The following is a 15,553-nucleotide window of genomic DNA, read 5'->3' as shown; positions in this document are numbered from 1 at the left end:
TGGAGGTAGAAACAAATGGCAAACAATTGAGAGGACTTTGAAAAAGAGGAAGTCAAGAGTTGAGTCAGCAAGTGAAAGAGAGATAACAAGTAAATGATCAATGTGTAGAGAAAGAAGAACAGAAACATAGACACTTAAAGGGGTCATGAACTGGATTGTTTTATTATTTTATAATGTTGCCTGGGGTGCCCTTATAATGTTAGTATGATTTTTATATCAAAAATTGTCATAATTTATAAATAAAAGCCATTTTTCCAAGCCTGATTTCAGCCTCAGGTTTGAACGCTCCGTTTTAAGGGGCGTGTCTGCTGTGAGACTGCAGTGCAAACGCCGACTGCTGTGATTGGCTGACATGCTTGCATATGAAATAGCTAGTATTACATGAACTCTCTCGAAAACTTTTACTACGTTTTTACTATTACAGCTATCGAGATTAACAAATCGTGAAAAGAATCGTTTAAAGCATTATATGTAAATCTATTCCATCACATGAAAGGTTGCAGCATGATGAGCACTGAGCGGATGACAGACAGTCTGTTGATCGCGTGAATAAAGATCTTATCATTGCAATGCAATTTTTGCACTCTCACAAATGCTTACACCAAATCACAATGCAAACACGATGTGAATACACAGTAAGAGCTTCGTTGTGTAGTGTAACAGTGTCATTATTTCATCACGAGTTTGGTAAGTGTCCAGATAAGCCCTCGCGGCTCGCGCTGTGCTGTTTGATTGACAGCTTGGGCGAATGGAAATGGATCGTTCTTTGATCGCTTTCTGTATATAATTTAATAACAGTTTAAAAAAGATTATTTTCATAATACTACGAGAAATTATGTGAAGTTGATCGTTTAGTCACTGATGCATTAATAGTATTGAACGATTTTAAGAGAAAGATATCTGAACTTGAATAATTACACATCAGAAATCACTGATCGCAGATCAGGCATTAGAATACACATGGTTTACTTACATGTTGCTGGCAGATCCGTCGGGAAATTGTGATTGACTGATTTAATAAAGTTTAACCATGCTGGAGTCCGAAGGAAGCTTATGCAGACTGTCTTCTTCCACAAACAGGCACGCACAATATTTAGTAAACAGCATGTTTATTGCTTGGAAGTAGCTCGATCCGGTTTAGCAATCATCATGTCATCCTATGTTATTTAGCATGTTTGGGTGAATCGGTGGGCGGGGCTAAACAGGCCGTGTTGAAGTAGGCGTTGATCTTCTTTTGTGGAGGCGGTGTTTTATCCTCTTTGACGTCATAGATCCCCACTTTGAAAAAGGAGTCGTTTGCTGAGCCTGATGTCTATAAAAGCTTTTATTGGACTAACAAGGTAGTTTTCAGTTCTGAAACTTACAGGATATTATTATAGTATGATGATCTCTTATATGTCAAAAGCTCAAGGAAAATTTGATTTCTCAGTTCATCACCCCTTTAATACATTTCCACGCAGCTGCGTGATGAGGCTGACCTCCCGTCAACTGTCTTTACACACAAACACTACTGAAAAAAGGACTGAAAATATTCTAATTTTTTTTCCAGTAATCACATCTGACAGAAAATCCTACAGTACAGGCAGAAGAAAACACAAAAGTCTAGAGATGAACCTGTCGAACAGCCATAAATCGGAAACGGTTTTTAGTTTTATTTCGGCCAATCTCTACTGCGGACTTGCACACAGACTGCATTGCAAACATTTCCCAAAAATCAAGCGTAGCATTAGTTCTGGCAGGTCACGTTAGTCAAGCTCGCATCAGCTGACCCTCAGCTGATCCACTTCTACCTATAGGAATATGACGCCTATCACCATATACATATATAAGCTCCTTCAGTATTATCAGCAGCTATCGCGTTTCTCAGGAGCTAATTACCCTCCTCCCTCCCCAGCTCCTCCTCTCGCCCAGTCAGGATTTGACATTCTGATTCCCCTTGAATCAGAATAATTATCGAATAATGTTGTTCTGTTTACCCCAAGGGGGGTTATTGCTGCTCTCTCCCTGCTCTTATCCACGCTAGGCTGCATGGATGCGCAGGGAGTTCTCGCCCAGAACGGAACCATACCGCCAATCCAAACTGTATGCTAATTGTCAATCATATTTGACGGTAGTGGTCCTGACAGAAATGTAATTGTGTGGAAATTTTACGAGGTCTGTAAAAAGGACTTTAACACAGGCCAGAGATGAGACAAGCCGAAGACGGATGCAAAGAAGAGATATATAATGTAGGTATGAAATATAGAAAGAAAAATATAAATATTGAATTGGGGGAGGGAGTTTATATATATATATATATATAAGCGCCACCTACTGTCAGAAAGTGAATTTGCAGATTCATTCAGTCCGTCTGCTGTTTTTGTTTTGTGCGGTCGTCTTATGTAACAATTTCACAAATCTAAAGTCAGACCATTCTGTTTTTGCTTAAAATCTTGTACTTGTAAAATTATACAATCTAATTCAAAACAAAAACTTCTCATGCTACGTGTGTAGGATCATCTTAGTCTGAGATGCCTCCAATTTCAAATGGCTACAGATATTTTTTTGTTTAAGATCAGTGTGGCCTGTTAAAGAGCAAATAAACAACAAATAAATTTGCTTAAAGAAAAAAAATCGGCAACTGGTATCAGAATCGGCCATTTTGCTTGTAAAAAGAAACGGAATCAGCCATGACAAATCGTGATAGGTACATCACTACATAAGTCTCTCTTTCTCTTTCATAAGAGGTCTATTACGAGTACATGTGTTTTGAAGTTGGAGGTAAATAAGCTTGACCTAAGAAAGTATGAGTCTTGTGCACAAGCCAATCTAGAAACGTTCAAGTGCAAGTAAACTGCTGTCTTACCCAATCGGGAGGATACAGGTGGATCTTGAGCAGGTAGAATGTTCCGATGTTCAATCGGAGAGAAGGGTCCAGCTGAAAGCACTGTGATGGGGACGAGTAAATCTCTCCTCCTGCTGTCTGAGGGGACGGCTCGTGATTCCCACTCTGTCTGTCCACGTCTGCGTCTGTCTGGCTCCAACTACCCTCACCATTCCCTGCCACATTCAAAGACAAAGAGGTTTAGGCTACACTTCAGCAATGAGCTCCAAGCAGCTGTTGTGCTATATTACATTACATTGTACTGCTAGACTGTATATTTGATCATGATTGGGACTACTGTTTTGACCAATCAACATCCAGAACTGAAACTGTGTTTTATAAATTAGCTTTAATTGGATAATCATTTTAGATATATACTAAATATGCAGATATACATTTATATCTATCATTTATTAAAACAAATGTGTTCTGAAATCCTCTTGCAATGCTACTGTCACTCCTCTTGAATATGTAACCAAGGTAACAAGAGACTAGTTGAAAATGTACTTTAAATAGTTTCAGCCATATGATCCAGTGAGACTTTAGGTTTAGGATTTACTTTACTAACAGACTAAAACCATCCATCGAAAATAAAAAAGATTAACTAAGGATGGATGGATGGATGCTTTATTAATCCTGAAGGTTATTCAAGGCATCGAGCAGCTTATTCAACAAAAAGACACTAGGACACACAATATCAAATACAACAAATATAATTGATAATAACAACCCATATATTTTTTTAAAGAAATTATTACTTTTTCAGCAAGGATGCATTAAATTGATCAAAAGTGACAGTAAATATATAGTTACAAAAGATTTCTATTTCACATAAATACCGTTTTCTTTACCTTCTCTTCATAAAAGTATACTGAAAAAAAGTATTACAGTCTCCACAAAAATATTAAGCAGTACAACTGTTCTCAACATTAATAATAATAATAAATGTTTCTTGAGCACTAAATCAGCATATTATAATGATTTCCGAAGGATCATGTGACACTGAAGACTGCAGTAAAGACTGCTCAAAATGTATCTTTGCCATCACTGGAATAAATTACATTTAAAAAAAAAATGTATTTTAAAATAATAATAAATAATTCTTACAATTACCGAAGAAGTAAAAAAGTAACACTGCATATAATACATTATATTTATTCAATTACAAACAATACATTTATCTGATTTCATTCGTTCATCAGTAAGTGTACATTCCTCTACGTAAAGCCATTTTTTTAGCCATGTTTTTTTTTCTTAAACTGCCTGACCTCTCTGTCCAGTTTAATGGTTCATTCCAGGACTGAGCGGTATGAGGAAAAGCTGTTTAATCAGAATCACTCTCTGGGTCTCTGAAGCTCCTTGGGGAGACCACATTCACAAAACAAACATTGGACACTATTTATAGATGCCTGTCGACATGGCAACCACTCTTTGTTTGTTTGAATCAGAAACTATTTCTCCTTTTTTCCCCTCAAATGTTTCGCTTCTTGCTTCAAAGCAGACGCTGAGACTTAAGACGCTCCGTTGTCTCATTTTGCTCTGGTATGTTTCTCTAAAACAAGAGGCAGGATGGAGGGTATGCTCTGGCAGGACGATACGAGTCCTTTTGTGCGTTTGTGTACAAGCCTGTGCTCTTAAATATTGCTGTGTAAAATCTATTCCGAGTAAACCACAAGTTAATCTTGTTTAGATGCCATCACCTATGGCAACAAAGGTGGCACATACAGTATTTACGTATGTAAAGGAGTCACAAGCTGTTTACATCAGTCTAAACCAGATTGGGTTGAAATTTTATTTGAAAAACTGCAGGTCAGTTTCACATCTAATTGAAAGAGCAACCCATTGACTAAAACAAACCCTGGTGTGAGTTTTTTGTTCAGTACATTAAGGTCACAGATCTGGCAGAACTGAAAACACACAATTTAAATTAATTTTCTCCATAGAGAAATTGATTTTTAACATACATAATGTAAACTTTTCAAGACTCTCACTCCTATAAAAGCATTGCAACTGACATAAAAGTACCTGTACAATCTCAAACAACTTATGTATTTCAATAATTTGCAATAACCTTCAATTATATTGTGGTTTATATGGCATAATTAGTAGTTCACTCCCTCAATGATGTGGTACATGGTTTAGAACTCGTTATTAAAGCTTAATTTGAAATTCCTATGGAGAAAATGAATGGGGAAAATCATTCTTGATCTTTACTGGAACCTTGAGTTCTGCTGCTACAACACTGAATAAAGACTAAACATTTTGTGAATCAGACATGCATACAAACAGGTATTCGTAGACACACGATTATACTCACATATAAACCATCACCCTTCCTTGTCTTAGTCAGCAGCGCTGAGTTTTGCTGACTGTCCAAAAAGGCAGGAAAGAATATTAATGTCTGTCTGATGCCCTGCCCACTGTTAGTCAGACACCTCCCACCTCTTTCTTCATAGGGATTACATACATTACACCACATTACAGGATATCTTGGCTTTATTAAGTTGCTATTCAGAGAACTATTTTAGTTAGTCATAATAATAGTACTAACAGTTAGTCATCTGATACGTCAAAACATAATCACATCTCAGTCAAAATAAGATATAGGCTTACTGGCACAGTGGTAATTAGGAAGTGACTAATATATCTATATATACACATCTATATCTATATCTATATCTATCTATATATATCTATATCTCTCTCTCTCTCTATATATATATATATATATATATATATACACACACACACACACACACACACACACACACACACACACAAACACACACATGCAATAATAACATTATTACAAATTAACATTCGTTGTTCATAATTATGCAATTGTGATAATGTATTATGAACAAATATGAATTAACAATAAAGAATATATATATATATATTTATTAAAAAAACTTTAACCTAGATAAATGCTATCTAGGATATCTAAATGCTAACATTAACCTTATACATTGTAAAAGAAAAAGTTATTTATTATTAGTTCATGATGCCTAATGCTTTAACAAATGTTAATGGGCTGAACCGTATACTTTAAACTTATTAATCTGCTTAACTAGCCAAACTTTACAGATTAAAATAAGATCACTTTTTAATGGCAACCAATTCTTACTATGATATTTAGAATAAGCATTAGCATTGTGACATTGTAATATTACCTTACCGTAACTTTTTCTCTTCTCGTACAGTTTGTATTATTTTACATGTCAAACTGCATTTCTGCCTCTCAAGTATCTAACACAAAAAAGAGCATCTCCTGCTTTCACAAAGAGCAGTCTCTGTTTCTGTTTCCCAGAATTCAGCAGCTGAGAATGGCTGCAGGCTGCCGTTTCTCTCTCATCTATCTGACCAGTTACAGAAGTGTAATGGGTAAATGGCAGCTGACCACAAACAGTCAAATTTGTATCACTTGTATTTGTTCCTTTATGAAACAAGTCAAGAGATAATATTATTCACATGCTGCTAACAATGCTAAGTGAAATGTCTTGATAGTCGACTGTGTATTTTTTTGGACAAACTAAACCAAAACACAGTCATGGAGTCTTTTTTTTTTTTTTTTTTACAAATCCTGTTTTTAATATATAGCCTGTCTGTCTACTAGAATATGTATTTTCATCTGCTGCTGACTGACGCTTAAGTATACAACAGCATAAAATGCACTTCTGTCTCTCATAGCCCAATTCTCATTTCTGGAAGAGAAATGGTTCACCCCAAAAAACAAACAAAAATGCTATAGGGTTATTACACATTACTCTGAAGTAGGAGAACATAATAACACAAAAAAGGCAGACAGGAGCTTTAATCTCCCACTAACAAAATGACCTTCACCACTCATATTTCTACCCCTATGGTGTGTGAGAGAGTGTGTGTTCCAGAGGGCTTTCAGTCTTTAGAAAATTCATAATGTCATAAGTTCATCTGCCCATTCACATTAGCAGCTGTGTTTAGATTAGGCCTACTAAAGAAAAGGTTAAAAATGTCTTAACCTCAACGTTCCCTCTCTTTCACACACACACGTGTGTTCCACTATATTAGTGAGGACATCTCATAGACTTTGATTGGTTTTATATCAGTATTTACATTTTCCATGGACTAACCCGACCTCTACCCTTACATATAAACCTCACAGAAACCCTTGCAGAACACTAGATCTAAATAGAAAACATGATTTGGCCAATTTATAAGCCTTTTTAAAGAGGACATATTATGCTTTTTTACAGTTTCAACTTTCTTTAGTGTGTAATGTTGCTGTTTGAGCATGAAAACTTTCTGCAAAGTTACAAAGCAAAAAAAGTCACTCCAAAGGGAGTTATTCTCCATATCAGTGCGCACTGTTTCTGAACTCCCGAAACGCCTCCATTTTAGTCTTGAGTTTTCTTCTGCGAACATACACATCACAATAATATGAGTTGCATTAGTGGTGTGTTGAAACTCGCAGTTATGGTAAGGGACGTGACACTTCCGAAACACACTTGAAGCGGTTGACCAATCACAACACACTGGTCCAGCCAGCCAATCAGACCACATTGCGCTTTTCGGAAGGAGGGGTTTCATAGGGACTGGAACTAAACAGAGCACTACAAACAGACTGCGAAGAGTAAAATATGTGCAGTCTGGCCCAATCGTTGGTGTTCAACAGGTTTCACCATTACTGAGGATATTTTTGAATGGACATTTTGGGCCTCACAAGCATCGTCAAACCTGTACACACACACAGTCGGTTTAATCCAAAATGTTCCTGTGTTCCTTTGTTCTCACCATAATCAGTTACCATGGATATTCATTTAATCATCACAGCTGTTCATTATTTAGTTCTTCAACATGTGTATTTAAGTTCCTCACCTTCACTCATTCTTTGTCCGGTATTGTTTGTGTATGGCACACTGTTTCGAGTTGTTGACTTATGTTTAATAAAGACTGTCATTATTTGTACCTTCTTCTTCATCATTGTATTAAACCGTTACAGGCAGATGATACAACTGCAGCATGCGCTTATGATAAACAGAACAATATTGTACATTGGTGTGGATGCTAATATAGTTATCGTTATTGTTATCATTTTTGGTGTAAATTGGCCTTTACTTCTTGCACCCCCTAGTATACGCTGATTTCACGCAGCCGCCATTTTGAAATCGAAAGTGAGGCTCCGGTGGGAAGAACCCCGGAAGTAAAGATAAACAACAATGCCTTGGACTACCAACCTGAAGCTTCTGCCGCGATTTATACTATTGGATGTTAATATCCAATATAGGATATGTATATAGTTCATTCCTGCTTCTTTTTTTACTTTCTGAATTATAGGCTATATAAAAAAATTATTTTATTTATAAATGAATTTCACTGTATATAGTCTAAAGTATGAAAGAAATGTATGTACAGTTTTAGAATTGACACAACATCATTAAACACAATACGCCATCGCATTCACGACTCTCCTGTGATTAAAGGCGACACTTCCAGTTTTCTTCCCACCAGAGCCTCGCTTTCGATTTTAAAATAACGGCTGCGTGAACTCAGCGTATTAGTATTACCAATTATTATTATTCAGTCTTCAACATCAACAACACAAATATGGGAATTTACTCCCATTTAAAGGGTAAGTTCAGTATTTTACACTTAAAGCCCTGTTTACAGATCGTTTCTGATGAAATAGAACGGTTAAGATTAAAATTTGGACACATGCTGCTGTCCCGAGAATTTTAGGTTTCTTTCGCTTTCCCCAAAACCTCTAGAATGGGTGTATAGGTGCACTGGAACAATACTTCACAAAACGCATTAAACTTTCGTTTACAAAGACCTGAAACTCACCGAGTGGTCAGGGATGTTCACTGATATGCTCACACAAAGATCGTCGCAAAAGATGCTTTCCAACAGGTGTTTTACCATTCGTTGTAAAACTGTGGATCTATTTTTCCAAACGTCTCACACCCGTAGATTCTTCCGTTGAGAGCTTGAATAATACACTCCAGCCCAGTTGGTGGCGATAATGCACCTTTGCCAATTGCAAGCAAACCACTGGCATTTCATTGAATACACAGAAGAAGCAGAAGAAGAAGCGGCGGAGTAATACCGTACCTCACACAGCACATTCAATACAAGTCAATGGAGTTGGACAAAAACTACGATAAAACCTGTTGGAAAGCATATTTTGCAGCGATTTTTGTGTGAGCATATCAGTGAACACCCCTTCCCACTCGGTGAGTTTCAGGTCTTTGTAAACGAAAGTTTAATGCGTTTTATGAAGGATTGTTCCAGTGCACCTATACACCCATTCTAGAGGTTTTGGGGAAAGCGAAAGAAACCTAAAATTATCGGGACAGCAGCATGCGTCCAAATTTTAATCTTAACCGTTCTATTTCATCAGAAACGATCTGTAAACAGGGCATTAAGTGTAAAATACCAAACTTGTCCTTTAAAAATTATAGTTATAATTATTATATTTGCCATCTTAATTATATGGTTAGTTCAGTTGTATTATTTGCATTTAGCATTGTTGTTGTTTTTTGTCTCGGATGTCCGCAATCCCTATCAGAAAAGAATGTTTGCATAAATGTTTTCTATGTCATGGCAAGCGCTCGTCGAAAATCACGTCACCAACTCTCATTGAAAATGAAAGACTTCGGGTTTCTGTCGCTACGAATCGCTGTCAATGTGAACGGCCCTTTAGAAACTACTGAATGAAGCTCCTGGCACACACACGCTGGGCTCAGCGGCAGTTACATAACCGTGAACACACACCCCTATCGGTCAGCTCAAAGTTCTTCTGCTCACTGCAGATGGCTGACCTCTGACCTGTCAGCGCGCAGCAGCCAGTCACGCAGCACACTGCTGACATGGATAATGAAAACACATACAAACACTCCACCCAGAACAAGCTCCATGACAATGACTAGTGAACTGAATGGACTCTTGCTTCACAGTAATAACAATGCGGCCCACAATCTAATCATTAAAGGGACAACTAGAAAAAATTAAAGGGGGGGGTGAAATGCTAATTTTCACTCAATCTCCTGTTAATCTTGAGTACCTATAGAGTAGTACTGCATCATTCATATCTCCAAAAAGTCTTTAGTTTTATTATATTTATAAAAGAAAGATAGGCTGTACCGAGTCTTTCCGGAAAAAAACGAGCGGCTAAAGGCGGGCCGTGTGGGCGGAGCTAAAGCTGTGCTAACGCGCCGAGCTAACAACAACACACAGAGACATTTGTTCAACAGTTTTACTCACCGCCCGGTTCCAACTCACGACCGCGAACCTTTATCATTGTGACTGCTCGATCCTTAAGCATTAGACGATCTGCAAATCCGTCGATCTGGGCTTTGTTTATAAAACAATCATCGTCGAAATGCAGGGAACAAACAGTCTTGCACAACCTCCGTTGATGCTCTGGAAAAACAAACTCCATCCACGGGTTCCTTAACGCTGGGTTCTTTGGGAATCTGTGCAGGGTTGTCTTGCCCTGGCAACCAAAAACCCACTTCTTTGGTGACATTGACTTCCCTAAAGCCGAGCATAGCGCTTTGATGGGCGTACTGCTTTCGCTCTCTTCTCTCTCTGGTCTACGGTTGCGCGCGCACGCCCACGTACTTCCGGAGAAGTGTCTTTAGGACCCGTATAAGGAAATTCCGCTACATCTGACGTCACACAGGCCCATACTCGAAAAAAACTTTCCGAAACTTGTGACAAACCGGAAGGAGCATTTTTGGAACAGAAATACTCCTTCAAACGTACAATTTATTTTTTGAAACTTTGTCCATGTTTAGCATGGGAATCCAACTCTTTAACAGTGTAAAAAACTCAGTATGCATGAAATAGCATTTCACCCCCCCTTTAAAGTTCTGTCATCATTGATTCACCCTCATGTGGAACAATTAGATGTTATAAATAATATCTAAAATATTAGAAATTAGATATTTTGAAGAATGTGCTAGCCTAGCTGCTGTATTACATAAAATTACTATTAGCGTGTAAATTAATTTGTTTGTGTGAACTATACCTTTAAGTCCAGACATGAGACTGAGCCTTTAGTCGCTTTATGACATGAACGTTGATAATCTGGCAGTTTAGTATTTGCTGTTCTGAACTTGCGTAATGTGTGTGTCCATGGAGTGCAAACGCCATGTAGTTTTATTCAAGAGAGCTTGGACTTGGTTATTTGTTTGTTGAAGATTTTTTTTCCACTCAACAAAAATGATTGAGAATCTCTAGCTTTTTAAACCGATCCACATTTTGATGAAAACTACAGGTTACAGAGGCATCGGTGATGAGGCCAAGACTGCAGATCCAAATACATTATGAGACAAAGGGATTATGATTGGCTAAACCATCCCCACTGTCATCATATAAAGCATTTACCCCAGTACGTATATTTAAACAACATTATACACTAGGGATAGACTAGTCTATTTTCTTTTCAAAAGCACAACACAGTTATTAATCCTTTCTACTGTAAATTTATAGTGTAATCAAAGTTAATGCACTGAACATGTTTCTATAGCCCTGTTAAATTTGCCCACAACATTTGGGACATTTGACAAAACTGGATAACTTCATTAATCATCATTTTCTAATTATTTACCATTTTGCACACATTTTCTGAAGTTCAAAAATAATGTATCAAACCAGTCTTAATAACTGATATGGGGGTTAGACAAAAGGAAGCATGTTTCATTCATCATTCTCGTATTGCGCAGCACATTTGAGCTTCAACAAGAGGATTGTTCTTGCGCATCAAGCCGGTTCAGTTGATCTTCTGTTTATGTTAGCTGATTAATGTTTATATGTGAATAATAGCCTAAATTCAATCTGTTCATCATATTAAGCGACCGAGTCTCTTCGGAAAATTTAGACTAAACCACTTAATGGATTAGTTTTATATTAACTTTTTGAAGCGCCAAAGTTTGTTGCGTTGCTGTCTATGGAAGGGACAGAAATATCTAAGATTTCATTAAAAAGATCTTTATTTGCGCTCTGAAGATGAACGAAAGTCTTGTGGGTTTGGAACGACATGGGGTGAGTAATTAATGAAATAATTTGCATTTTTGAACTAACCCTTTAAGTACAGCCATTTCTTTGGAAGTAGTAGTAGTGCAATTAAAAATTGCTGTAGGCATACACACTTAGGAAAAAAACTCTATATAAAAAAAAAAAAAAAAAAAAAAAAAAAAAAACCTTTGCCAACATCAACCTCTCCCACATACACACAAGACAGCATGCTCACACACACCAGGCCTCCGCTTCTCTAATTCACTTGCTATGTTGCTGCTGGTTTGTTTCACAACACTGTCACATCCAATGAGATTCTCTCTCTGTGTCCTGGCTTTCTGCCACTAAGTAAGAACGACACAGTAGAGACCCTCTCGCTGTCATTCAGACCAAACCCTCCCCTCCATCAGCATTACTTATCAGCGTCTGGTCACTGTCAGCCCATGCACGGCCCAGTCAAACACACTGAGCTCTTTACTACAGAGTAATTCCATGGGCAAATCCACAGAGGGTATAATGCAGGGATTAGAGCTGCAAGGCATTACAATCCAAAACACACACTTCAAACGCATCTCTATTCACCTGCCTTCTCTCTCTCTCTCTCTCTCTCTCTCTCTCTGCTCTTTCAATAATTACACATGCTGCCCTAACAAAAACATACTCTGGTGTTACCAGATGGTAATATTTTGACATATTCCACGACTCTGAATGAATGCCATATTCCTATACTATCGTGTTTACATGGCATACAAAGGTGCTTCAAATAATTACATGCCAATACCATCACACCATCAAGTCCAGTAAATCAAGATGGTTGATTTATGATAATGCCATGTCCAAAACAAAAAACTAATCATGTCAAAATGACAATGGTAAATGGCTCAAAAACAAGACTAGTAGCCTAGTACCATGGTACAGGTCCAAAAACAATGGGGGTATAAACAATTCAGTGTCATCATGGTACATGTCAAACAAATCATGGTAACACCATGATAAAACAGTGGTGGCACCATGTCTCTAAAAAACAAGGTAATATCATGGTGCATGTTAAAAAAAAAAACATAGTAATACCATGGTACATATGTAAAAAATGTACTATCATGGCACTTACCTAAAAACAAGGTAATTTCATGGTGCATGTAAGAATAAGGTAATAGCATGGTACATATATATATATATATATATATATATATATATATATATAAAACAAGGAAATCCCATTGTACATGATAAAAAAACCTAGCGATAACATGGTACATCTATAAACAAGGTAAAACCACAGTACATGTCTAAAAACAAGGTAATACAATGATACATGTAAAAAAACAAGGTAATATCATGGTGCATATTGGCACTTATCTAAAAAACAAGGTAATAACGTTACATGGTGCATGTAAAAACAAGATTATATCATGGTACAGTAAATATAAAAAAAAGGAAATTCCCTTTACATGTATAAAAAACAAGGTAATACCATTGTACATGACAAAAAAACTAGCAATAACATGGTGCATGTCTAAAAAACAAGGTAATATCATGATGCATTTGTAAACAAAATAAGGTAATACCATAGTGCATGTCTAAAAAACAAGCTAATACCACGGTACATCTAAAAAAAAACAAGGTAATGGTATGTCAAAAATAATTATAAAAAAAATAGACAAAATAGCCTCACTTAATAATGCTGGATAGCTAACAATGATCTGATCGGGAGAATAAAAAAAATAAAAAATTGAACAACAACATAAAAAAAGTTGTAAGATATAATTTTCCTTTCAGTACACATTATTTCATATTATAAAAGTTACATACATCATAAAACGATATTACTTACCTTTCACAATCAGGCTGCCGCTGATGTCCGTTGACTGTGACTGGACCGTTAATATTTGAACCATAGAAGCGCGAACGCATTAGGTTATGACTAAAAATAACCCAACGACGTGAAATGACCCAACACATTTTAAAATAACCCAACATATATATTCCAATATGCATAAATCAACGGTTGGGTTAGAAAAAATAACCCAACGTTTTTTACTGTGTAGTACAGCACCATAACATGAAAATAATTATAAGACAGAATTTTAATATTAGTGCAAATAATATGGAAAATGCCCCCAAAAAGGCTATATCATGGAACAGTACATGTTCAGAAATCATAGTGACATCCTACTTTTTTGTACAAGATGTCTCTACATCTCTCTTCTCTGCCCTCTTTCGCAGAGCATAAAGGATGAACACAAGCATGTGCTTTACGGAAGTGGGGGCCTCCTCACAGAAATCCGTGAAAGCAGCACAAACAGAGCTGGAGTGAGAATGAAACACCACGAGCTCACTGATGATCCAGCAACGACAGTCAATCGCGTGACACCCCCGCCGCGCGTGTATGTGCGCACATGCGCTATAGGCCTGGCAGACAGTCAGCGGGGACCTGCCGATTCAATCAAGCGGGAAGGAAGTCGACCGGAAGTTGAAGTCGGCCGGGTGCCGCCATCTTGAGCGGAACTTCACTTGCGTTAGCAATCCCATTGACTTCCATTCATTTTGGCGTCACTTTGACAGCGAATAACTTTACATCTGAGGCGTTTGAAGACTCCATTTGTCCATTTTTTATTTCTAAAGAAACACGACAATGTATAAAATACTCCATTACCTTGTAGCTTATGTTATGGCCCCGTAGAAGCAGTTTTTGTAAAAGTAGGCTAACGATTGCGTCATAACCATGCGACTCTCTGTCGCACACTAGAGAGATTACCGTATGGACGGGAGGAGAAGCTCGCGGGCAATCGGGGGGACGTGGAGGCAAAATGACTATAATTAATCGGAATACCTAGCAAAAGTTGCTCCTGCTCCAAGCTCATGGACAGCTCCTACTCACACTCTCCGTCTCTGCAAGATTCGGAAGGGAATGATTCAGATTTCTCTCGGCACAGCTACTAGAAGACAGACGGGTTGCTCACGTGGTCCGTGTAACGCTTTGCTCTGTTTGAGTCTGCGCGTCAGGAAAGGAAGTGCTAAGAAATCGCTGAAAACGGGCTTCACTTGTCTCAACTGAGTTCCAATGGGGTCGCTGCGTCCATTTCTTTTACTGTCTATGGATTCAATCCAAACCAACACAAGATTTCATGACTCTGACAGCACAACCTTTCAGCCTTCCCATGCTCCCCTACAAACGGTTTGTTTACATTACAGCCTTGGAATGGCCAGATAAAAGGTCGCAAAACCTTTCAGAAAAACTTTTTCTGTCACTTTCAATGAAGACTCTTACATAACAGCTCCACAGAAGTTATCAACCCGTCAGTGAAACAGGAAACGAACGGTTTACTGCGTAGGCCTACTGAACTGACCCTCAAAATCCTCGTTGACGGTCGGGTGTAGGACACATGATATGACTAATTCTGAAAACAAAACCTGTTTTACAAAGCAGAGCTGTTTTTCCAAAGAGCTACCCAGTGACCTGAGTATGCCCGTCATGTGACCCACCTTGTGATTTTTATCAGTAAGAGTATTTAAGACCTGCACGCCTGGGGTGAAAATGCTTGTTTGTTGTAAGATAGTTATTTTTATTTGTCTATATCAGGGTATCTGCAGGGTTTTTAGCATAAAATGTACAGCTTTTTATGATCTTTAAATTCATTTAAGAAAGGGGAGTGTTATAATGAAATATGCATCCTGCATAAAAAGTAA

The 15,553-nt window shown here is 37.6% G+C and overlaps 1 protein-coding gene across 3 annotated transcripts in view; it reads right to left on the bottom strand.

Annotated features, from left to right (window-relative positions):
* atxn1a (ataxin 1a) overlaps positions 1-15,553 on the bottom strand; it is a 108,614-nt gene that overhangs the window by 74,578 nt on the left and 18,483 nt on the right. For 2 of the 3 annotated variants that reach the window (XM_081377485.1, XM_081377486.1), the window contains one exon: positions 2,846-3,039. The gene's annotated coding sequence lies outside the window, so the exon portion shown is untranslated. Of the gene's footprint in view, positions 1-2,845; positions 3,040-5,180; positions 5,233-15,553 lie in introns of all 3 variants that reach the window. The other variant, XM_081377487.1, reaches the window with a different exon arrangement.

Source organism: Scardinius erythrophthalmus (assembly GCF_964197995.2).
Source record: "Scardinius erythrophthalmus genome assembly, chromosome: 10".
Lineage (NCBI taxonomy): Eukaryota > Metazoa > Chordata > Actinopteri > Cypriniformes > Leuciscidae > Scardinius > Scardinius erythrophthalmus.
Note: the sequence above shows the minus strand (reverse complement) of the source record. Positions and strands in the feature narration are given on the sequence as shown.